The 26,127-nt window shown below is 40.6% G+C and overlaps 1 long non-coding RNA gene across 1 annotated transcript; it reads left to right on the plus strand.

Moving 5' to 3' along the window:
- Positions 1 to 207: 207 nt before the first annotated feature.
- Positions 208 to 8,890, plus strand: LOC147944111 (uncharacterized). The gene is made up of 3 exons (XR_015557291.1): positions 208 to 311; positions 8,522 to 8,723; positions 8,816 to 8,890. It is a non-coding gene; the product is annotated as an uncharacterized LOC147944111 (long non-coding RNA).
- Positions 8,891 to 26,127: the final 17,237 nt, after the last annotated feature.

A 26,127-nucleotide genomic window follows, 5' to 3' on the forward strand; every position in this document is an offset into this window, starting at 1 on the left:
ATAACAATTGAACATTTTCATTATGTTTCATATCATCTTTAATTTTTTTTCCTAACTAATATATAATATAAATATATATATGTATATGTATATGTAAAAACATATGTTAGTTTGGAAGTAAAACAATATATTTAAAAGAATTCTTATTAACAATAAAATTATTAATACTTTATTAAATGTATAATAACCGGTGACTTTCATTAAATGTAGATATGTCTTCTAATCGTCGAAGAAACACAAATCCTTCAAGACAAACAAGTTCAAATCAACCAACCAAAAATTTAACTCCTCCTACGAAAACAACAGTACGGGTAAATTTTCTTTAGCTTCTTTTAAAAAAACTTAAAATAATAGTTATATTTTATATAATATGTGATATTGTATTTGCAAAATTTGTAGAACAAAGACAAGAGTGGTAATGGGAAATACTATTGAGAAGCTATGACGCAAATAAGAGATACTATTGCAAATCTGTTATGGGAAAATCAAAGTAATCGATAATTTTTTTTTTAAAATTGTATCTTTATATAGTTGAACTTTTTATCAATATGTCAAAAAAAAATTTTACTTTTTGATCAACTATAGTATTTAAGATTTATAAATACAATTATTTTTATTATTAATTCATAACATACAATAATATACAAACATACTAATTATTAATAAATTTATTTATAATATATGTAATCTGCACCGCTTTTCTTTTTTTTACCATTCACACAATTAATACTGAACCGCAAATAGTTTTTTCACCAATCAAATATCATTCTGTACCGCTTATTTTGTAGAAACCGCACTTGTCCCGCAAACCGCACGTACCGCAGTTGAACTGTACCGCACTTTAAAACCGCTTTCCCCGCACAACCAAAACCGCGATCACCATTCGGACCCTTAAGCAGCAAATAATTTTTTTTTGGCTAAGTATCACCCGCTTTTTGTGGTTTTTGGTTCCGACTCCCAAATTTAGATTTCCGCTTAGTCATTTTTAGGTTTAGCGTTTTTATAACGCTGTTATATAGTCTCACTTTTTTTTTATCAACGATAGCATTTACGAAAACAACGCTATGCTTTTCTTCTATCAATGCTAATATTTCTTGTAGTGAAAATTCTACCTCGACAGCTTTGATCACTTTAGTAGTGATTATGGTTAGCAGCAAGAAAACTATTATATGTGTTTCGCCCTTGTCAATAATCTTACCAAATCAAATGTACGGACACACCTTTCTTTATATAATACTAGTAGTCATTTCATGCTATGCATGGATTTAGTTTATGTTGTTTTTGGATATTCTTTTATAATTTTTTTTGATCATCAACATCATTGTATTTTTACCACAAAACACCATATCATATTAAGCCGGTTCAAATAGAATAGCCTCGTGAGCTAACCATTCCGAAACCTGCGGATTTACATAGGAAAAGAAAGATCCTCGTGCTCGAACCACTTTTGCAAGACAGATAACACAGACATTGTTCAATCTAGGTATACATCCACAGAAAACATAGAAAACCTCCTTTGATAAGACTGAAAATAATCTAATTCCGAAGCAAACGCTGGCCAACTAAATTAAAACAGAGGGAGTATTTTCATTGAAAACCTAAAACGATAACTAAATTAAACAGAGGGAGTTTTCATTGTCATAGGAGTCACATAAACTTTGTGAGAGTTATAGATATGCAATCATGAAGCCACCCGACTTTTTTTTTTTAATAATAAATAATAATAATAAATAATAATAATAATACTAATAATAATAATAAAAATAATAATAATAATAATAATAATAATGATAATAATAATAAAAACTACAACTAGTGGTCTCATACCTACTAGACACCTAACCACAATCACAAATAACAGCAGAAATAACAATACCAATAAATATCCAATAATGCAATAACCAATATTAATTCCAATCATATACTAATGATCCAATCAACATAAACCAGAGAACCAGCAATCCTAAACAACATTCTAGGACTCAACTCTAGCAACCTAACATAAGCCAGACAACCAAGCGAACCACTAGAACATCCTCCTCTTCATTGCCTTGATTCCACGATCACACTTTGCCTTTACCTGCACCACAAACACAAATTGCAATGCATGAGTATTTTATAAACACTCAGTAAGTCAATACTCCCATCTACTGGACTATACACACAAGAAATAGAGATATCTCTAACCATCATTCAACAATCAACAATCAACAATAACAAACCAGGACTCTACATCGACTGACACCAAGCATGCATCGACCAACACCAGTTGGGGTTGCGTCGACCAACGCATGATATGCATCGACCGATGCAAGGTTCACTTGCATCGACCGATGCAAGGTTCACTTGCATCGACCGATGCAAGGTTCACTTGCATCGAATGATACTCACATTGCATCGACCGACGCATGCTCGACATAGCACAAAAACCATAGGTTTTAGGCGCCGTCCTCGCACTTGCATCGACCGACACACAAAGTGCATCGATCGATACACATGCCGAGCATCGTTTTTTCCCAAAGCTTCTCGCTGGATCTTCGTTCCTACAACCACAAAACTCGATCCCAAGCCACAAAAAAGCTTCCTAACGTCCCAAATAACAATCTAACAAGCCTAACAACACATAACAAGCAAATCAGAGAGATTTCCAGCTTAGATAAGCCATGGTCATGCACTTCCCTTTGCCAATAAGTTTCTGAACCTTAAACAAGCAAGAATACGCTCCTAGGAAGCTCCTACAACGATCTCAACTACAGATCTCTAAAGAAAACACTCCCAATCACCAGAAATCACCAAGAACACTCAAGAACACTTAGGAAACTTTTTCGCTCTTTTGTTTTCTCTCAAAAGCGGCTAAACACAACTCATGAGACAAAACTTGAGTTAAGGGTTTTCCTAACCCAAAACGCAGCGCTTAACTTAAGTCAAACCGCAGAAAAACCAACCTTGCATCGACCGATGCACCTAGTGCATCGACCGATGCAATCCCTATACCGGGATTTTGGTTCGCGGATGTTACAATTCTCCCACACCAACATAGATTCGTCCTCGAATCTCGAACAACAATCAGCCAAGGACTCCCGTGCTACCGTCTCCACGGCCCGCACTTCTCCGACCGATCTACGGAAGGTCACCTCTAGGCGATAAACTTGTTCCATGCATTATTTGCTCTCGACTTTTGGACTTTCCTTTACTCATAGGTCTCAACCTTGAGTTTTTTATTGGCTCCTCATCAGGCCTAAGCCTGCATGCCATAATATATATAAGAAAGTCTAATATTCGTCTCTCGGGTTGCCACCCTACAGCGCACCCCCGGATCGTCATCCAAAGTTGATATACCAACCATACTCCCAAGCCACAAAGTGTCAGAATATGGCGGTACTAGGAGAACAAAAGTCCCCCAAGATCGCGAGCAAACAATTCTGAACACATCTGAATCCTATCCCTATCCAGGTTTCCTTCCTGTGGCTCGCGTAAAACATCATAATGTCCTACCAACCACATATCCCCTCACTGGAATACCTCATGACCACACAAGGGCCGCCACGAAGGCCAAACAAATGTCCTAAATAGGACCACCACCAAGGCCAAACATATGTCCTAAACAGGGCCGCCACCAAGGCCAAACAAATTATCTAAACAGGACCGCCACCAAGGCCAAACAAATGTCCTAAACAGGACAGCCACCAAGGCCACTCAAATGTCCTAAACAGGACCGCCACCAAGGCCACTCGTCCCGAAGGACCGTCACAAAGACCATACATCCCAAAGTACCGCCTAAACAGGCAACATTGGCTAAACAATCCACCACTAAGGACACACAATTGGCTAAACAGCCCGCCACAAAGGCCACACAATTGGCTAAACATCCCACCACAAAGGCCACACAATTGGCTAAACAGCCCGCCAAAAAGGCCACACAATGGCTAAACATCCCGCCACAAAGACCACACAAGCCCCTCCAAGGCTCACAACCACTAAAAATGGACAAATTCTAACTCACATAAAACTTTCCATTTTTAGAACCTTCCACTTCTGGAAACTTTCCATTTTTAGAAACTTATATTTCAGGAAACTTTCCCTCAAACCACCGCCTAACGGAAATTTCGTACCCCGAACACCAACTCATCTTGTTACTTAGTCGCACAACCAACCACCCCTAAGCGACCAAGTAAACAAGAGAGATGGGCTGGAATACTCCATTCCTGCTCCAGCCACGAATTACAGATGGGACCAGGCTAGACAAGCTCAAGTCGCGGCTTGCTTGTCATACCACTTCTTCAACCTTGCCTTCATCCTCGCCTCAGGCTCCCAAGTCTGCTCCTCAACACCATCATAGTCCCAAAGGACACTCATCAAAGGAATCTTCTTCTTCCGAAGTTCTTTGATCCTCCTCCCGAGAACCCTCACTGGTCTCACCTCCAAAGTCATGTTAGGCTGAAGATCTTCAGGAATCTTAGCCAACAACTGATCATCCTCATGGAGACACTTTCGCAACATAGATATATGGAAAACCTTGTGGAACACACGCATAACCTCAGGCAACTCCAGCCTATATGCTACCGGTCCCATCCGCTCAATCACTTTGAACGGACCCATAAACCTCAGACTCAACTTAGTCCCTGACAATGACCTGTTTGGACCCTGCAAAATGGCCATCTTGAGGTACACTCTGTCTCCTACCTGAAACTCAAGATCTCTTCTCCTCCTATCAGCATAACTCCTCTGCATATCCTAAGCTTCCTTTATGTTCTGCTTGAGCACCCGAATCTTCTCTGAGGTCTCCTGAACAAAATCCGCCCCGAACATGCTCCTCTCTCCCACCTGAGTCCAGCATAACGGTGTATGACATGGTCTCCCATACAAAGCCTCATAATGAGTCATCTTAATGCTCGCCTGATAATTGTTGTTGTAAGCAAACTCTACCAGGTTCAGGTGATCTGCCCAATGGCCACCCCAATCCAATACACACATCCTCAGCAAATCCTCCAGCGTCTGGATCGTCCTCTCTGACTGTCCATCTGTCTGGGGATGATAAGCTGTACTCATATGCACTTTAGTGCCCATCTCTGCCTGAAATGCCTTCCAGAACACCAAAGTGAACTTAGAATCCCTGTCAGACACAATGCTCACTGGCACCCCATACGATCTGACTATCTCTTTCACATACTTCTTAGCCAAGACTGCTGCTCCATCAATCTTCTTAATGGCCAGAAAATGTGCTGACTTAGCCAACCGGTCTACAATGACCCAGATAGCATCAAAAGTCCGAGACATTGGCAGTCCTACCACAAAATCTATCGTGATTATATCCCACTTCCACTCAGGAATGGGTAGACTCTTCAGTAACCCGCCTGGAACCTGATGCTCAGCCTTCACTAGCTGACACACATCGCACCTCGCGACCCAAATAGATACATCATTCTTCATCCCGACCCAGTGATAGTACCTCTTGAGGTCACGATACATCTTAGTCGCTCCTGGATCAATAGAAAACTTGCTCGCATGAGCCTCTCTCAGGATCTCCTGCCTCAACTCCTCATCTTTGGGCCCACAAACCCGCCCATGCACCAAAATAGTACCATTAGCTGAGACCTGATACTCTGAATCCACATCCTTAGAGGCATTCACCAGCCCCATATCCTTCTCTTGAGCCAACTGCACCCTACTCAGAAGATCTGCTCTATCAACCGCCTCCAAACCCAACGGTTCCTGTGAAACAGCACACAACCTCAAAGCACTAATCTCTCCCATCAGAGACCCCATCTCCTGCTCCTGAGCCGAAGCTACCCTCTTCCGACTCAGAGCATCTACTACCAAGTTAGCCTTACCAGGGTGATAAGCTATCTCCAAATCATAATCTGCCACAAGCTCCATCCACCGCCTCTGTCTCAAATTCAGCTCAGGCTGAGTGAATATATACTTCAGGCTCTTATGATCTGTAAACACCTATGATGGATACCCGAACGGATACCTGGTATTATCCAATCCTGACCCTAACCCAAACCCACGGGTATTAGAGAATAGAAACCAATAGAGTTTTATAGGTAAACCCGTATCCAACCCGGACGAGACGAGACAGGTTTTTTGTTAGTTCCGGTCTGGAATGGTTTTCTGTTAGTTCTGGTCTGGGACGGTGTTTCGATTAGTTCCGGTTTGGGATGAAACGGTTTGATAGTCCACAGGAAGGGAAGAGACGTTTTAAACTTTAAACATATCACCTTTCTCTTACTATTTTTTTTTTAATTTGCCACTAATTATAATAAAAACAATCATATCATTTTTTTTTCTATACCGAATTAGAAACAAATCGACGAGTTTGGACTATGAATGTCAATAATATTTATATAAATTACGCTTTCAACATAATCTAACACATACAGAAAATATTGCAAATTTGATCGCAAACTTAGTTTTTGAAATCAACCCCGCACGTACGTGCGGGTCCAAACCTAGTTATGATTAAAAAGACTAACTATAAATAGAGTAGTGTAGGTTTGAGAGGTTTAGTGGTCTCAACACTGGGCTTTATATTAAGGCCCGTTTTGCTTGATCCAGTTTTTTTTTTTTTTTTTTTTTACTTTTTGAATTAAAAAATCGGTTAAATATCCAATTTTAGTCGGTGAAGTGGACAAAAATTGGGGTACCGACTAATTTTAGCGATTTGATCATAATTGCCGTGGGTATGCTCCGATCAGCGACTATTCAGACGTGTAATCGGCTAGGCGCCCAATTTTTAAAACAGGGCCTGAGTCTAACCGAAGGGGGAAAAAGAAACAAACACGCAATATCGGTTCCGAGTCTGAGCAACCTGAGTCTAAGTCTCCAAAGATTCTCAACCCAAGATCAAATGTGTGGCAACACTTCACAAGATTGAAGGACAACCGTGACAAAGGTAACTGCAACTATTGTGGAAAGGAGTTGTGTTGTCCAACAAAATCAGGGACAAAAACCTTGTGGAATCATCTAAAAATTTGCAAGGCACACCAAGCATGGGTCGAAAGTCAAAATCCTAGTGAAGGTCAACAAGTTATTAATAAAGATGGGAATTTGCAGTCTGGAAAAGTGCCTGAGCATATATTTAGAGAAGAATTGAATGAAATGGTGGTGATAGGAGAGTTACCATTGTCGTTAATTGAATGAAATGGTGGTGATAGGAGAGTTACCATTGTCGTTTGTAGAAGGAATGGCACTTAAACACTTTTGCAACAAGGTGATGCTTCTATCTTATTTTGCGACTTGTTTTAATATACATGACTCTAATATACATGACTCTAATATACATGATTCTAATTGACTTTTTTCTACTTAGGTAAACCTATACAAGCCGCATTCAAGAAGGACAACAGGAAGAGATGTAGTAAAGATGTTCCATGTGAGGAAAACTACTCTTAAAAAATGGTTTCTCACTACCAAGCAAAGAGTATCACTGACAACTGATATATGGATTTCCTCTGTAACCGGTAATGTTTTTTAAATCAAAATTTCAATATATTCTCATCAATGTTTTTACTTAATTACTGAAGATGCTTATCAATGTTTTTTTTTAATTCACAGGTTCAAGCTATATGGTTATAATTGCCCACTACATTGATAAGAATTGGCGTCTAAAGAAGCTAATTATAGGATTCAAGCATGTCGAAGATCACAGAGGTAAAACAATCGCCAATACACTGCTGAAATTTCTAGCTGAATGAGGGATAGAAAGGCTGTTTACTATTACTATTGATAATGCAACAACTAATACTAGTGCTTTGAGTCAGTTTCAGTCTGCTTTCTCTTTAATTAGTGAAGATTCTCTGGTTCTTGATGGGTACTTTGTGCATTTGAGATGTGCTGGGCATATCATTAACTTGATAGTAAAGGACGGTTTGACTGAGATTGATTCAAGTGTGGCTGCAGTCAGCAATGGAATCTCATATGTTTGAGGGGGTCCAAATCGGAGGAAGTCATTTCAGTTGAGAGTCGATTAATGGTAAATTTTCAAAGGGAAGTTTGCCGTTAGATGTCTGCACTAGTTAGAATTCGACATTTTTGATGTTGACTAGGGCAATAAAGTTCAAAGGAGCATTTGATAGGATGGAGTTTGAAGATAATCTGTATAGTGATCACTTTTTAGAGACTGAAAATGGGGTGAAAAGGATTGGACCTCCTCAGAAAGATGATTGGCAGTGGCGGAGGTAGGGTGCAAGCATGTGGGTCAAATGACCCTGGTGAAATTTTAAATTTGGCTGAAATTTTAAGAAAAAATTCAAATTGACCCATGTAAAATAGTACAATTGACCCTGGTAAAATTTTTAAATCACATAATTGACCCCAATAATTTTTTTTGACCCTGATGTGATGATTTCCTAGCTCCGCCACTGATGATTGGCGTAAAGTTGAAAGGTTAGTGAAGTTTCTAAATGTTTTCTATCATGCGACATTGGATGATGGAAATTGATTATGATGTACTCTCTTGGTGGAAAGTCAATAGTGGCAAGTTTTATCTCAGATGGTTAGGGATTTATTTGCTATGCAGGTGTCTTCAGTTGTTTCTGAAAGTGTTTTTAGCACTAGTGGAAGGATAATCAACCCATATAGAAGTTGTCTCACACACTATATGGTCGAGATTTTGATATGTACAGAACAATGGCTCAAGCAAGACCTCAAGTTTGAAGATACAGTGCTTACAAATGCACAGATTCTTGCTGACTTTGAGTTTGAGGATGAGCTTGAAAGAGGTTTGTTTCTTATCTTGCTTAATGCTTACTATCTAAAAGTTTTTGGTGTTAATATAAACTTATCTCTCAATGCTTGTAATTTTTTTTTTCAGAGTTTGAAACATCATCAGAAGAAACTTAAGTCATTCACATGCCAAAGGGAAGATGCAAAAGAGAAGTGAACCAAAGAATGAAAGAAGCTGTTTTGTAAGATTTCAAGTTGATTTTCTCTTTATTTTTGAATACTTGAACTTCTCAATTGTTTGTAGAATGTTTTGGAAGACATGAATTTCTTTTTTCTTTGCCTTTGAACCTTTGACATTGAGTTTGATCGGGTTTGAATTGTTTTGGAAGACTTGAATTGTTTGTAGAATGTTTCGGGTTTTGATCGGGTTTTGGACAATCTGATCGGGTTCTTCGGGTTTCGGGTATAGTCGAACAAAACCCGAACCCGAAGGAACCCGATCCGAACCTGACCCGATAGTATATAAAACCCGATCGGGTTCTATAGGTGTAAACCCGAAAACCCGAACCCGAATGCCCACGTCTATTTGAAACAAAGCATTTGATTCAATCTTTACTGATTCTTATTGTAGCATCCGTGTTCCGGGAATAGAGTTTGGGATGTGTTGAGTAAACCAAAGGAGTGGGTTTTAATTGATTTTTGGTGTAATTAAATCCTGGTTTAATCAAATTAAACCAAAAACCCTTAATCTTCTTCATAAAAATCACACCTCCTCTCTTTTTCTTGCTTTTGTAGACACTATCAGAGAGAGGGAGAGAAAGTGTGAGAACCCTTGATTTTTTGGTGTAAAGGAGGAAGAGAAGGAGATCAAGCTTTTTCAGAGAGAAACAGAACTGTTAGGGTTTGGGAGAAGGAAGATCCGACGGGTCAAATCGTTTGGAAAGGTATTGATTTTTTGTAGAGTTGTAGCTAAGAGATTTTCGTACACTCGCCTTTTTACAGAAGTGAATTTGGGTTAATATTCTAGGAGATATTGACAGTTTCGTGGTTAAAGGTGTTTGAGTTGTTGATCGTGGACGGGGACGTGGTCGTGGTCATGGTCGGGCAGGTCCTGAGGCCAGCGAGTGTGTGGTCCAGAGTTCCACGAGGAGGTACATCAGAGGGTCGCAAGCGTATCAGGAGGGACCAGAGAGGGTTAGCCGGTGAGAATGCCGGGTGTGCTGGGAACCCAGGTGTGCGGTTGCAGCAGGTGGAGCCTAGGGTCGAGATGATCGCTTGGCGGATCTGTTGGCATGATGTTGGAGCGGTTACCAAGAGGGGTGCCAGTGCAGGCTCCAGTTGTACCGCATGTGGCGGGGTGCAGCCGAGGGTTGCGGATGTTGAGGAGTTTCCATCTTATGTTAAGAGGATGAGCAGTTGTAGATGACCGGTATGAGATTATTCTCATGAGGTATCGAGCCTAGAGAGGCAGATAAGTGGATATATGCAGTTGGAGCAGATATTTTTGCAGCTTGGTTAATCCAGTTGGATATTAGAAGTTGAGTGGGCAGGTGTAACATTGCAATGTTACACTCGGACCGCGGGAGATACTCTTTGTCGAGAGATGTTTATAGTCGTTAGGGATTGTTGCTCCTAAGGAGATGGTAATTCTCCTGAATACCGATAGCTCGAGGGGTTGGGGGCTTCGAGAGTGGCGAGGGGATGAGTAGTTCCCCTGATACCGAGATCTTGAGGATTGTGGTCCAAGTGTGAGACAGTATAACTCGAAGATGCTAGTCTGAGAGTAAGATTGGTAGGGCCCGAAGGTTGCGACCTAAGGGTGGAGGAGTTTGGAGCAAGCGATACCTAGGACGTGAGTATAAACATAACAAAAAAATGTAGACCTCGAGAATTGATGTGGTATAAACTTTGATTTTAGTTGTTTGGCCGATGTGCTTACTGGTGTTGCTGGAGGTCTAGCGGGTGTTCTGAGTGTGGTGATAGGTTTTGCTCAGACCGAGATGACCGTATTGCGGATTTACTAACAATGTTGTTGGAAGAGATTTAATAAGATGATTAGTTCTTATGAAATCTTGATGTGGAATAGGTTAAGGGATTATGTGATTATAAATATGGAAAGTGTTGAGGGAGTTAGAGTTTTGCTATTTATGGAAAGTGTTGTTGCAAAGGAAGAATAGAAGTTCCAGAATAGGAAAGTTTTCATAAATAGGAAGTTCTATGAATAGTTAGGGCTTGTCTATTTTTGGAAAGAGGATGTGAAATGCCGGAGAGACAAAATGTTTAATGGATGACCTGAAGAGTGGTCATTATTATCAAAACACGTATACTCTTTTTAGTTCCCCTGTTTTGCTTACACAAACATAAAAAACTACTTAAGTCCATAGAACAACTTTAAGAAAAAAACCTATACTGAAACTTCCACTATGAAGCTACAAAGTTATGGCTTGATAAACTAGCGAGACAGCCTCACCACCAGAATTTTGGTTATTGAGCTTGCCAGCCAATATTATCTCTTCTTCACTCCATTCTGGAATTTCAATCATTAGAGGCTGAGACGAACTTTTCCGAGTTTGCAGACCCGTAAAGCAGTGGGCAAACATCAATCGATTCTTTCAAAGCCGTGGAGCAGATGAAGAATCATTGCCATGAATCTCAAAAGAGTGGGCCAGCCTCCAAGATAGATTTGATAAGAGTCAACAAACAGCTAGAGAAAGTTACGAGGTTCACAGTTGGGATAGATGATTAAAGTTGTGATAGACTGATCCATTCCTCTTGATGTATCATAGACTGATTGATCCTCTTGATGAATCAGCTGTAGCATGAGTAAGCTCAGAAATGATGAGAGGAGTCTGCCACAAGTCAAACAAATGCTGCAGAACCTCTGAAGATACCAAACCAAGGTCCAATCCGTTTATCAGATTGATACCATTTTATTAATCATGTTCCTTGTTTCTAGGGTTGGTTAGACATAACTGCTCTGATACCACTGATAGAATGGTCCCTCTTCAAAGCCAAAGAGATGTGTTATGTCTAACACATGAACAAGTAACCAAAGAGATAAACTCTGTTTTGTCAAATTTCAAGTCTATTCCATTAATGTGATATTGAAGTCTTTAAATACACAAATGAAACAAAACAGATTGATAACCAACCCTGGAAACAAGGAACATGATTAATATAATGGGAATATGGAATCGTGGACTTGATATCCTAAAACTAAGGAAACCACTAAGCATCTTCTCTGGTTTGGTTCGGTTATGATCTTATCATTTAATAGCGTTATGTTAGCACTAAATCGTCATATTCTTTCTTCTCATCTTAAAAAAACCTACCAAAACCGGATTTATAGCTGTAAAACGATATAATTGTTATATGGTTTTGTGGAGTACACTGAATATCTTGCAAATCTGGAATTCATATCTTTCGTTATTTCTCTAGAATGCACATTAATTCTCATTTTCTGACTTTTTGTATGTTTAGACACATATATAGAAACTAAATATGCAGTTAATAAGGAATTTATGTAGAAATAAATAGTTTCTATAAATTGATTTTGTCGATTACCTATATTGTATTTAACTTATTATTTTTTTGTGCAAATATGTAGGGATTAGATTTGTAAATAAGGTTTTAAATAAGTTAAACTTCAAGGGTAGAACGCAAAATGTACTTCAAAATGTATATATAGATTACAAGGGTATGCCATTAGAAACAAGACAAAATAACAGATTTTCATTAAGGGTAAAAACGTCAATTGCCCATTTTTTCCTTATCTCCCAAAGCTTTTAAGAAAATTTAATTTCGTCATCTGTTCTGAAAAATACAAATGGTCTGGTGGTTAAATATAGTGGGGACCTTGTCAAAGGTATCAAGTTACAAACGGGAACCCATAATTGTGACAACCCGTCCTGTGACAGCTTGTCCTGTGGGAAGGTTGTTAAAGGGTGGGGATCAGGGTTCGAGGAACGCCTAGCGCACCAATAACCTACTGGTGGATTGGGATATCCACAGTGATGGGTTAGGATCGATGCCCTGCAGGGCCAGCTTGGGGTCTGTTGGGCCGGCTAGCGGTGGGCTAGTAGGGTCCACAGACGGTCCGTTGGGGCAGCTAGCGGTGGGCTAGTGGGGTCCGCAGGACGGGTTGTCACATAAAAATCGATCCTAACCCATCACTGTGGATATCCCAATCCACCAGTAGGTTATTGGTGCGCCAGGCGTTCCTCGAACCCTGATCCCCACCCTTTAACAACCTTCCCACAGGACAAGTTTTCACCAATTAATCTGGCCAGCTTGGAGTCTGTTGGGCCGGCTAGCGGTGGGCTAGTAGGGTCCACAGACGGTCCGTTGGGGCAGCTAGCGGTGGGCTAGTGGGATCCGCAGGACGGGTTGTCACAATAATTCAAACAATAAAAATAATTATCTAAACTGTTTCTAATAAAAAGAACATGATGCAATCATAACATTTGGATAATTAAATTTAATTTCAACTTTCAAATATAAAAAATTTATACTTTTCCAAAGAGTCTCAGTGGTTAATGTGTCGTTCAGTATTGTCTTGTCTATACAAAGATATATATTTTTAAAAAGTTGACTATACGACATGTAATCAGGTACTTTGGAACGGGTACTTTGAAAATTTTGGATATTTTTGAAAACAAATAAGTATTTTTTTGGATAATTTCAACTAAGTAAATAAAAAATACGTATTCAACGGGATCTTTGTTGTGAAAGAGATGGTAAAAATAAGGAATATTTTATATTGGTGTATTTTACTATTTTAGCGACTTTATGAATATGTAATACAGAAAATATAGATACTATTATGATTTAATGGTGTTATGTTAGCACTAAATCATCATATTCTTTCTTCTCATCTTAAAAAAAACTACCAAAACCGGATTTATAGCTTTAAAACTATATAATTGTTATATGGTTTTGTGGAGTCCACTGGATATCTTGCAAATCTGGAATTCATATCTTTCCTTATTTCTCTAGAATGCACATTAATTCTCATTTTCAGAGTTTTTTGTATGTTTAGACACATATATAGAAACTAAATATGCAGTTAATAAGGAATTTATGTAGAAATAAGTAGTTTCTATAAATTGATTTTGTCGATTAACTATACTGTATTTAACTTATTATTTTTTGTGCAAATATGTAGGAATTAGATTTGTAAATAAGGTTTTAAATAAGTTAAACTTCAAGGGTAGAACACAAAATGTACTTCAAAAATGTATATCCCCTATATATTAATAGAAAAGTACTCTCTTGAAAAAGCTGATGTGTCGCCGCCAGAGAGCTCGAGACACATTTAGCAAAAAAAACCTTAAATTTTCTACTTAATTACATTAACATACCACTATATTTTTTTTTTTTAAAAACAATTAATTGAATAATAATTAGATATGTCATCAATTCTCACACAAATTTAAATATCACATAATAAAACTAATTAAATAATTACATACTATTTTAAGTCAAAATTTCACTAAAATTACTTACAAATATACAAGTCAAAGTTATATTATTTTTAAGAAATCAATATAAAATATTGATTTCTTAAAATCAATATAAGTAAAATATTCTAAAAATGCTATAAAAACATATAAAGTTAATAAAAATAAAGAACATATAACTTATTAAACATATAACTTCTTAACAAAATCATATAAAAATGTTATTTTTTATGTTAGTATTATTACCATAATAATTTTAATAACAAGCTTTTAATAGTTATTATAATTGATCATAAAAAGAAATATATTACCCCTGAATTATCTTCAACTCAGTAAAGGAAACTTAATTCCCAATAAATATAGAACTATATATATTCATAATTAAATATAAAAATGACAACAAATTAGGGGATATCATGATGTGTGACTATTTATAAATATCTAAGTATATATGTAAACTAATTAATCTCAATATTTAGTGTGATTATCCATTAAAAACTGGGAATATTGATAACCAAATAAGAATATACGTTTTAATTGTACATTAATCAATGTGCTATTAAAAAGGAATGAGACAATAACCCTTATCTATATTAACATTTTTGAAGTACATTTTGTGTTATGCCCTTTTAGTTTTTCTTATTTAAAATTTTATTTACGACATTAACCCCTCAAAAACTTCCAAAAATGGTATTACTTCAGATTTTGTTTCCTAAATTTTTTACATTCCATTATAACTAAAAAAATTACAGCAAAAATCAATATGAAAACAGTGAGCTTTGATTCTTAACGTAAGAAGAACTTTGAATCACATTTATTTAAATATTATAATTAACATATATAAACTTAATAAATATGTAAAATTTAAAAAGTTTTAAATACAATATGATTTGGTTATATAGTAAATGAGTTCTAAAGAGGACATGTTTGAATTAATAAAATATCATTAAATTTGTGCTAACACGGGTTAAGTCCTCATCTAATTATTTTTCAACACTGTTAAAGTATTAATATTAGAATATGGTTCTTAGAATATTTGACATATAAAATCAAGTTGATTTAACTAATAATTAGGAACAATGTGACTTAATCATACCGTAGAATAACTTATTATGTATTTAGATCCCTTATTTTTTTGTTATAATAATCAAAATAGAATCTCAAATACTAAACAAAACAAACTAAATATAACAAACAAATGGTCATGAAGTATATTGCAGGTTAAAAAATTAGTATAAATATTTTACCGTACAAACAGTCAGGAAATTAGTTATTCCTCTATTTACAAAACATCTAATATTTAACAAACAAATACAACAAAAAAATATAAATAATAATAAAATTATATGCACGCGGTGTACAGCGGGTTAAAATCTAGTCATTATAAATAAACTTAGTACCCAAAAAATTATAATATATTTAAAATAAGTGATTATTAGATTATGAAAAATTGTTATAGTTACTCGATTAACCATAAATATAAAAATTTAATTTTTAAAGCACACAAAAAATATATATTTCCATAAATTGTAACATTTTATAAATATTTTCTTTACCACGTTCACATAATTCACTGGTGAAATGTATTTTTACACGAATACGTTGATTTTGAAATTTCATTAATTTTCATAATTGTTTTTTGGTAATAATCCGTTATTTATAGAAAATATTAACAAACCGACTAACTCAAAATATTTAAATAGCCTAATCACAATTATTAAATCAATAAATTAGCTTATCTTCAGAAAATTTAGTTTAGAATCCGATTGTTACTAACATATAATAAAATTAATTAATTAAATTACCGAGTAATTAAGTATATGTTGTTATGGTTACATAAGAACATGCAAAATTGTTATGATTACAAAATAAAACATAAAAGATATGAATTTGATTATTAAACCACACAAAAGACATATTACAATAAATAGTAACATTTTATCAATATTTTATCTTCCATATTTAAAGATTTCACGGGTGAAACATATTTTTCATACGAAAAACGTAGCTTTGAATAAATAAGTAAAAAAATTTAGTTACATATTATGTTTGACACAAACAAATATTGGTTCTAGAATAATGATTTTCTTTAAATCGATTTATCGCGCACATAGTATAAATTACCTAGTATAAATTATAAAGGTATGTCATTAGAAACAAGACAAAATAATAGATTTTCATTAAGGGTAAAAACGTCAATTGCCCATTTTTTCCTTATCTCCCAAAGCCTTTAAGATAATTTAATTCGACATCTGTTGTGAAAAATACAAATGGTCTGGTTGTTAAATATAGTGGGACCTTTGTCAAAGGTATCAAGTTACAAACGGGAACCCGTAATTCAAACAATAAAAATAATTAGATCATGAGAGAAGAAAACAAAGAAAGAAAGAGGCTAATGATGCTGGATCTATAGGATGCAGTTAGAAAGTGTTGAGTTTCTGATGTGACCAGCTGATGTTGAGTTTCTAATAGAAAGTTTTGTACAGAGTTACATTCCATATAAAACGATATCATGTTTGAATATCTAACTTTTATATGGATTAATATTTTTGTGAATTTTTAATTATAGTTTTGTAACATCCGTGAACCGAAATCCCGGTTTGGGATGTGCATCGATCGATGCAGTTGGAGCATCGGTCGATGCTGACTCAATTCTCTACGGACAGATGGTCTTTGTGACGGTCCTTCGGGACAGATGGTCTTTGTGACGGGCTTTTGAGCCAGACTGTCTTTGTGACGGTCCTCTTTAGGACAATTGTTTGGCCTTGGTGGCGGTCGTCTTTAGGACATTTGTTTGGCCTTGGTGGCGGTCCTCTTTAGGATATTTGTTTGGCCTTGGTGGCGGTCCTCTTTAGGACATTTTGTTTGGCCTTTGTGGCGGCCCGTGTGGCGAGTATATGATCCTTGTGTGGTCATGAGGTATTCCAGTGAGGGGATATGTGGCTGGTAGGACATTGAGATGTTTTTACGCGAGTCACGGGAAGGAAACCTGGATAGGGATAGGACTCAGACGTGTTCAGAATTGTTTGCTCGCGACTCTTGGGGGACTTAGGTTCTCCTAGTACTGCCATATTCTGAGACTTTGTGGCTTGGGAGTATGGTTGGTATATCGACTTCGGATGACGATCCGGGGGCGCGCTGTAGGGTGGCAACCCGAGAGATGAGTTTGGATTTTTCCTCATATATTATGGCATGCGGGCTTAGGCCCGATGAGGAGCCAACATTTGGCATGCAGACTTAGGTCTGATGAGGAGCCAATAAAAAAAAAACTCAAGGCCTAGGTCTATGAGTAAAGGAAAGTCCAAAAAGTCGAGAGCAAATGACGCCTGGAGCGTGAGTCTATCGCCTAGAGGTGACCTTCTGTAGATCGGCCGGAGGAGTGCGGGCCGTGGAGACGGTTTCACGGGAGTCCTTGGCTGATGGTTGTTCGAGATTCGAGGACGAATCTAGATTGGTGGGAGAGAATTGTAGCATCCGTGAACCGGAATCCCGGTTTGGGATGTGCATTGATCGATGCAGTTGGAGCATCGGTCGATGCTGGCTCAATTCTCTGCGTTTTGACTTAAGTCAAACGCTGCGTTTTGGGTTAAGGGAAAACCCTTAGTTGCGAGTTTTGTCTCATTCGTGTTTGTGTGGCCGTTTTTGAGAAAAGAGAAAGAGAGAAAAACTGTTCTTGAGTGTTCTTGAGATTTCTTGGAGATTTGGGGCATTCCTGTAGAGATCTGTAGCTGGGATCGTTGTAGGAGCTTCTTCGGAGCGTGTTCTTGATTGTTTGAGGTTTAGTTTCTTCTGTGGCAAAGGTAAGTGCATGACTATGGCTTATCTAAGCTAGAGGACTCTTTAATCTGTTCGTTGTGTGATGTTAGACTTGTTAGATCGTTGCTATGGACGTTAGGAAGCTTTCTTGTGGCTTGGGATCGAGTTTTGTGGTTGTAGGAACGAAGATCCGGCGAGAAGCTTCGGGGAAATCACGGTGCTCGACGTTGCGTCGATCGATGCATAACTTGCATCGGTCGATGCAAGTGCAAGGACGGCGCGTAAAACTCTAGGGTTTTCGTGTTACGTCGAGCATGCGTTGGTCGATGCAGACTGGGTATCGGTCGATGCAAGTTACACTTGCATCGGTCGATGCAGCTTCTGTGTCGATCGATGCTTCCCTATTTGGCATTGGTCGATGCATGTGTGGCTTCGGTCGATGCTAAGTCCTGGTTTGTTAATGTCGTTTGTTGATTGCTGTGTGATGGTTATTGATACTCTATTGCTCGTGTGTATAGCCCAGTAGATGGGAGGATTTCCTTACTGAGTGTTTATAAAATACTCATGCATTGCAATATGTGTTTATGGTGCAGGTAAAGGCAAAGTGTGATCGTGGAATCAAGGCAATGAAGAGGAGGATGTTCTAGGAACTCGGTTTTATGTTGTCTGGCATTGCTAGGTTGCTAGAGTTGGGTCATTAGAACATTGCTAGGTTGCTGGTTCTATGATTCCTGTTGTTTTGGATATTGATTATGTTGGAATATGGTTATATTTTATTATTGGATTATTATTGAATATTGGTTGGTAATTTCCGCAGTTGAATGTGTTTGTGGTTAGGTGGCTAGTGGATATGGGACCACTAGTTGTAGTTTATTTATATTATTATTTATTAGAAAAAAAGAGGTCGGTCGTTTTATTTTAATATCAGAGCCCTTACGGTTCTAGGTTTGGGTTCACTAGGTTTCTGTGGTAGATGTTTGGGATTTGCATGTCTTGATAGATTATGTGAGTTGGTCAATTGTGTGTGGCATGGAGTCTTAGAACATCCTCTTCGAGCCGATTGTGTGATTCCACGGTGAGTTTATGTTTCCTGTGTTATAATAGAAATTGTTTGCTTAGCCTTCTTTTCATGGTAGTGCAGATGGTTAGAGATGAGGCTGTGGCTGGTCGAGGTCGTGGGCGCGGACGTGGTCGTGGACGTGGTCGTGGACGCGGACATGGTCGTGGTAGGGGCAGAGTCCCAGTGGTTAGTGAGACTGAGGACCAGAGTGTTACAGCTGAGGGTGTTGGCGAGTCGCAGGGTGTTCCGGGGGATTCTGTGAGTGTGGCAGGAGGGGGCGGAGTTGATGCTCCAGTGGCCGGTGATGCTAGGGTTCCGGGTGTGGAAGTCCCAGCGGGTGGAGTCCCTGGTACTGACTTTGCGGCTATGCTAGCACAGGTGTTAGAGCGGTAACCACCTGTGGTACCGGCTCAGGCTCAGGTAGTGCCACCAGTGGTGGCGGAGGAGCGGCAGCCAGTGGTTGCGGATGTGGGAGAGCATGGACGTTATTTGGCTATGCTCAAGGAGATGAAGGGTCTGTTCACTGAGAGGTTTTTGGGTGGTACAGATCCTACTGCTGCGGATGCTTGGAGGACGAGTGTGGAACGTAACTTCCATACTCTGAGATGTCCTGTGGAGTTTTGGGTGGACATAGGGTCTACTTTTTGGGTGGTGATGCTGAGTTGTGGTGGAGATCAATGGCTGCTAGGAGAGTGCAGCGGGAGATGACTTGGGCTGACTTCGTCTTGGAGTTCAACCGCAAGTATTTTCCTAGGGAGGCATTTGACCGGTTGGAGGTGCAGTTCCTTCAGATATCTCATGGGACGCGGTCAGTGCGGGAGCTGGACTTGGAGTTCAGTCGACTTCTATGCTATGGGGGTCGGGCTATGGAGTCTGAGGAGGCTCAGATCAGGAGGTTTTTGAGGGCTCTACGGGATGACTTGAGGGTTCACTGTAGAGGGCGGAGTTATGCTACGCGTGCAGAGCTGGTTGAGACTGCAGCAGAGATTGAGGAGGATATTCGGGCACAGTCAGTGGCGGTAGCTCCAGCAGTTCAGCCTAGTAAGGCTCAGCAGCAGGGTGGTTCTAGCAGGGGCGGTAGAAATGCTCAGGGAACCAAGAGGAAGTGGGAGGCTACGCAGAAGCCGAGTGGTGCGGGTTGCTTTGGTTGTGGGAGCAAGGATCACAGGGTTGCTATTTGTCCCAAGAGGAGTGTTCCGACGACGGGGCCTCGGGTATGTTATCATTGTAGGGAGACAGGGCACATCAGGCCTTTTTGTCCCAAGTTGCAGCCGGCAGCAGTGGCAGTGTTGTAGCAGGTGCAGCCTGGAGGTCAGCAGGTGGCACGGATTGAGCAGGCACCACGGGTTTACACGACAGCAGAGACTGGTGGAACCAGTGCCGGGGCGATCACAGGTATAATTTCTGGTACTTAATCTTTGTGAATTTTAGTAGGGTCAGATTTTATGTTTTCCTGTGATAAAGTGTTAGGTTCTCAACACATGAGGTTTGTGTAGGGACCTTGTTGGTGGGCGGGTTTAAGTCCCATGTTATGTTTGATTCTGGAGCTTCGCATAGCTTCATTACTCCAGAGTGTGCAGAGTGTGCGGGGATCAGCGGGGATCATGGAGTGCGTGCAGGAGTTGTCAAAGTTGCGGGAGGCGAGTTCTTGAGAGTGATTGGACGAGTCAGAGGAATTGATATTCAGATCGCAGGAGAGTTGTGGCCAGCAGATTTGCTTATCAGTCCAGTGGAGTTGTATGATGTTATTCTCGGGATGGATTGGTTGCATCAGCACAGGGTGCATTTGGATTGTCATCGGGGTAGAGTGGAGTTTGAGCGTTCATGAGGGAAGTTGGTGTTTAAGGGTATTAGACCGACTTCGGGGAGTCTCGTGATCTCAGCCATTCAGGCTGGGAAGATAATCGAGAAGGGCCGTGAGGCTTATTTGGTTACTATATCTATGCCAGAGTCAGTGGGGAAGTCTATGGTTAGCGGTATTCCAGTAGTGGAGGAGTTTGAGGATGTGTTTCAGTCTTTGCAGGGATTACCACCATCTCGGTCAGATCCATTTACCATTGAACTGGAACCGGGGACGACTCCGTTATCCAAGGCTCCTTATAGAATGACTCCAGCAGAGATGGCAGAGCTGAAGAAGCAGCTAGAGGATTTTTTGAGTAAGGGTTTTATCCGTCCTAGTGTATCACCGCGGGGACCGCCGGTGTTGTTTGTGAAGAAGAAGGATGGGAGTTTCAGGTTGTGTATCGATTATCGGGGTTTGAACCGGGTCACTGTGAAGAACAAGTATCCTCTTCCTAGGATCGATGAGTTGTTGGATCAATTGAGGGGTGCTACTTGGTTCTCCAAGGTAGATCTAGCGTCGGGTTATCATCAGATACCGATAGATGAGGCATATGTGAGGAAGACTGCTTTCAGGACGAGGTATGGGTATTATGAGTTTGTGGTGATGCCTTTCGGGTTGACTAACGCGCCAGCAGCGTTTATGAGATTGATGAACAGCGTGTTTCAGGAGTTTCTGGATGTGTCTGTCATCATTTTCATCGATGATATCCTGGTTTATTCTAAGAGTCATGAGCAGCATGCAGTGCATTTGAGGACAGTTATGGAGAAGCTGCGGGAGCAGAAGTTGTTTAAGTTGAGCAAGTGCAGTTTTTGGCAGCGTGAGATGGGCTTTCTGGGTCACATTGTTTCTGCAGAGGGGGTTTCTGTGGATCCAGAGAAGATTCAGGCTATCAGAGATTTGCCTAGACCGCAGAATGCTACAGAGATCAGAAGTTTTCTTGGATTGGCAGGTTACTACAAGAGATTTGTGCAGGGGTTTGCAAGCAGAGCACGTCCTATGACTAAGTTGACAGGGAAAGATGTTCCTTTTGTCTGGTCAGAAGAGTGTGAGGAAGGCTTTGCAAGCCTGATGGAGATGTTGACTACTGCGCCAGTGTTGGCTTTGCCTAAGCAGGGAGAACCCTATGTGGTTTATACATATGCATCTAGAGTTGGTTTGGGGTGTGTTCTGATGCAGCATGGGAAGGTGATTGCCTATGCTTCGCGGCAGTTGCGGGTGCATGAAGGCAATTATCCTACTTATGATTTGGAGATGGGTGCTGTAGTTTTTGCCCTGAAGATTTGGAGATCTTATCTTTAAAGTGCAAATGTACAGGTGTTTACAGATCATAAGAGCCTGAAGTATATATTCACTCAGCCTGAGCTGAATTTGAGACAGAGGCGGTGGATGGAGCTTGTGGCATATTATGATTTGGAGATAGCCTATCATCCTGGTAAGGCTTACACGGTTGCAGATGCTCTGAGTCGGAAGAGGGTAGTTTTGGCTCAGGAGCAGGAGATGGAGTCTCTGGTAGGGGAGATCAGTGCTTTGAGCTTGTGTGCTGTTTCACAGGAACCGTTGGGTTTTGAAGTAGTAGATAGAGCAGATCTTCTGAGTAGGGTGCGGATAGCTTAGGAGAAGGATTTGGGGCTGGTGAATGCCTCTAAGGATGTGGATTCAAAGTATTAGGTCTCAGATAGTGGTACTATTTTGGTGCACGGTCGGGTTTGTGTGCCCAAGGATGAGGAGTTGAGGCAGGAGATTCTGAGAGAGGCTCATGCGAGCAAGTTATCCATTCATCCAGGAGCGACTAAGATGTACCGTGACCTCAAGAGGTACTATCATTGGGTCGGGATGAAGAAGGATGTGGCTAGTTGGGTTTCGAGGTGCGATGTGTGTCAGCTAGTGAAGGCTGAGTATCAGGTTCCTGGCGGGTTACTGAAGAGTCTACCTATTCCTGAGTGGAAGTGGGATATGATCACCATGGATTTTGTGGTAGGATTGCCAGTGTCACGGACCTTTGATGCTATTTGGGTCATTGTGGACCGGTTGACTAAGTCAGCACATTTTCTGGCCATTAAAAAGACTGATGGAGCAGCGGTCTTGGCTAAGAAGTATGCGAGAGAGATAGTCAGATTGCATGGGGTGCCAGCGAACATTGTGTCTGATAGGGATTCTAAGTTCACTTCGGTGTTCTGGAAGGCATTTCAGGCAGAGATGAGCACTAAGGTGCATATGAGTACAGCTTATCATCCCCAGACAGATGGACAGTCTGAGAGGACGATCCAGATGCTGGAAGATTTGCTGAGGATGTGTGTGTTGGATTGGGGTGGCCATTGGGCAGATCACCTAAACCTGGTAAAGTTTGCTTACAACAACAGTTATCAGGCGAGTATTAAGATGGCTCCTTATGAGGCTTTGTATGGGAGGCCATGTCGTACACCATTATGCTGGACTCAGGTGGGGGAGAGGAGCATGTTTGGTGCTAGTTTTGTTCAGGAGACCTCAGAGAAGATTCGGGTTCTCAAGCTGAACATGAAGGAGGCTCAGGATAGGCAGAGGAGGAGAGATCTTGAATTTCAGGTAGGAGACAGAGTGTACCTCAAGATGGCCATATTGCGGGGTCCGAACAGGTCATTGTCAGAGACTAAGTTGAGTCCGAGGTATATGGGTCCATACAGAGTGATTGAGCGGGTTAGACCAATGGCATATAGACTGGAGTTACCTGAGGTGATGCGTGCATTCCATAAGGTTTTCCATGTGTCTATGTTGCGGAAGTGTCTCCGTGAGGGTGAGCAGGTGTTGGCTAAGATTCCTGAGGATCTTCAGCCTAACATGACAGTGGAGGCGAGACCAGTGAGGGTTCTCGAGAGGAGAATCAAGGAACTTCGGAAGAAGAAGATTCCTTTGATGAGAGTCCTGTGGGACTGTGATGGTGTTGAGGAGCAGACTTGGGTGCCTTTGGCAAAGATGAAGGCAAGATTCAAGAAGTGGTATGAGAAGCAAGCCGCGACTTGAGCTTGTTTAGCCTGGTCCCATCTGTAATCCGTGGCTGGAGCAGGAATGGAGTATTCCAGCCCATCTTTCTTGTTACTCGGTCGCTTAGGGTGGGTTGTTGTGCGACTTAGTAACAAGATGAGGTGGTGTTCGGGGTACAAAGTTTCCGTGAGGCAGGGTTTTGGAGGAAAGTTTCCTGAATTAGAAGTTTCCAAAAGTGGAAAGTTTCCAAAAATGGAAAGTGCTAAATATGGAAAGTTTTACGGGAGTTAGAATTTGTCCATTTTAGCGGTGGAGAGCCTTGGAGGGGCTTGTGTGTTGCTTTGGTGGTGGACTTTCGAGTCAGTGTGCCTGTGTGTGGCGGTCTTTTAGATATTGTGTGGCCTTTGTGGCAGGCTATTTAGCCGTTGTGTGGCCTTTGTGGCGGGCTGTTTAGCCGTTGTATGGCCTTAGTGGCGGGCTGTTTAGCCGTTGTGTGGCCTTTGTGGCGGGCTGTTTAGCCGATTGTGTGGTCTTTGTGGCGGGCTGTTTAGCCAGAGTGTCTTTGTGACGGTCCTTCGGGACAGATGGTCTTTGTGACGGTCCTTCGGGACAGATGGTCTTTGTGACGGGCTGTTTAGCCGGAGTGTCTTTGTGACGGTCCTTCGGGACAGATGGTCTTTGTGATGGGCTTTTGAGCCAGAGTGTCTTTGTGACGGTCCTCTTTAGGACAATTGTTTGGCCTTGGTGACGGTCCTCTTTAGGATATTTGTTTGGCCTTGGTGGCGGTCCTCTTTAGGACATTTGTTTGGCCTTGGTGGCGGTCCTCTTTAGGACATTTTGTTTGGCCTTTGTGGCGGCCCGTGTGGCGAGTATATGATCCTTGTGTGGTCATGAGGTATTCCAGTGAGGGGATATGTGGCTGGTAGGACATTGAGATGTTTTTACGCGAGTCAAGGGAAGGAAACCTGGATAGGGATAGGACTCAGACGTGTTCATAATTGTTTGCTTGCGACTCTTGGGGGACTTAGGTTCTCCTAGTACTGCCATATTCTGAGACTTTGTGGCTTGGGAGTATGGTTGGTATATCGACTTCGGATGACGATCCGGGGGCGCGCTGTAGGGTGGCAACCCGAGAGACGAGTTTGGATTTTTCCTCATATATTATGGCATGCGGGCTTAGGCCCGATGAGGAGCCAACATTTGGCATGCAGACTTAGGTCTGATGAGGAGCCAATAAAAAAAAAACTCAAGGCCTAGGTCTATGAGTAAAGGAAAACCCTTAGTTGCAAGTTTTGTCTCATTCGTGTTTGTGTGGCCGTTTTTGAGAAAAGAGAAAGAGAGAAAAACTGTTCTTGAGTGTTCTTGAGATTTCTTGGAGATTTGGGGCGTTCCTGTAGAGATCTGTAGCTGGGATCGTTGTAGGAGCTTCCTGGGAGCGTGTTCTTGATTGTTTGAGGTTTAGTTTCTTCTGTGGCAAAGGTAAGTGCATGACCATGGCTTATCTAAGCTAGAGGACTCTTTAATCTGTTCGTTGTGTGATGTTAGACTTGTTAGATCGTCGCTATGGACGTTAGGAAGCTTTCTTGTGGCTTGGGATCGAGTTTTGTGGTTGTAGGAACGAAGATCCGGCGAGAAGCTTCGGGGAAATCACGGTGCTCGACGTTGCGTCGATCGATGCATAACTTGCATCGATCGATGCAAGTGCGAGGACGGCGCGTTAAACTCTAGGGTTTTCGTGTTACGTCGAGCATGCGTCGGTCGATGCAGACTGGGTATCGGTCGATGCAAGTTACACTTGCATCGGTCGATGCAGCTTCTGTGTCGATCGATGCTTCCCTATTTGGCATCGGTCGATGCATGTGTGGCGTCGGTGGATGCTAAGTCCTGGTTTGTTAATGTCGTTTGTTGATTGCTGTGTGATGGTTATTGATACTCTATTGCTTGTGTGTATAGCCCAGTAGATGGGAGGATTGCCTTACTGAGTGTTTATAAAATTCTCATGCATTGCAATATGTGTTTGTGGTGCAGGTAAAGGCAAAGTGTGATCGTGGAATCAAGGCAATGAAGAGGAGGATGTTCTAGGGAGGGAAAAGAGTAAATTTCAACCCGTACTATTTTAAAAGTGTAAATTTCTACACAGACAACAGATCCGTGTGTTTTTCAACCTAAATAATTCAAATTTATTACCTAGACTTCAAATCGTTACATGTATTCCTACATTGACTCAAATAGTGTTAGTCAACTCCTAAATGTTTTGATCAATTTGACACGTAAGCAATGATGTGTCAAATTCATTGCTTACGAAACCTTAAAACAACGTCGTTTGCAATTAAGATCTTTCCCCCAATTCAAAACACGTCGTTTTAACCTTTCATTTCAAACGG

The sequence above is a fragment of the Camelina sativa genome, chromosome 5 (assembly GCF_030686135.1).
Source record: "Camelina sativa cultivar CO46 ecotype springtype chromosome 5, ASM3068613v1".
In the NCBI taxonomy this organism is placed as follows: Eukaryota; Viridiplantae; Streptophyta; class Magnoliopsida; order Brassicales; family Brassicaceae; genus Camelina; species Camelina sativa.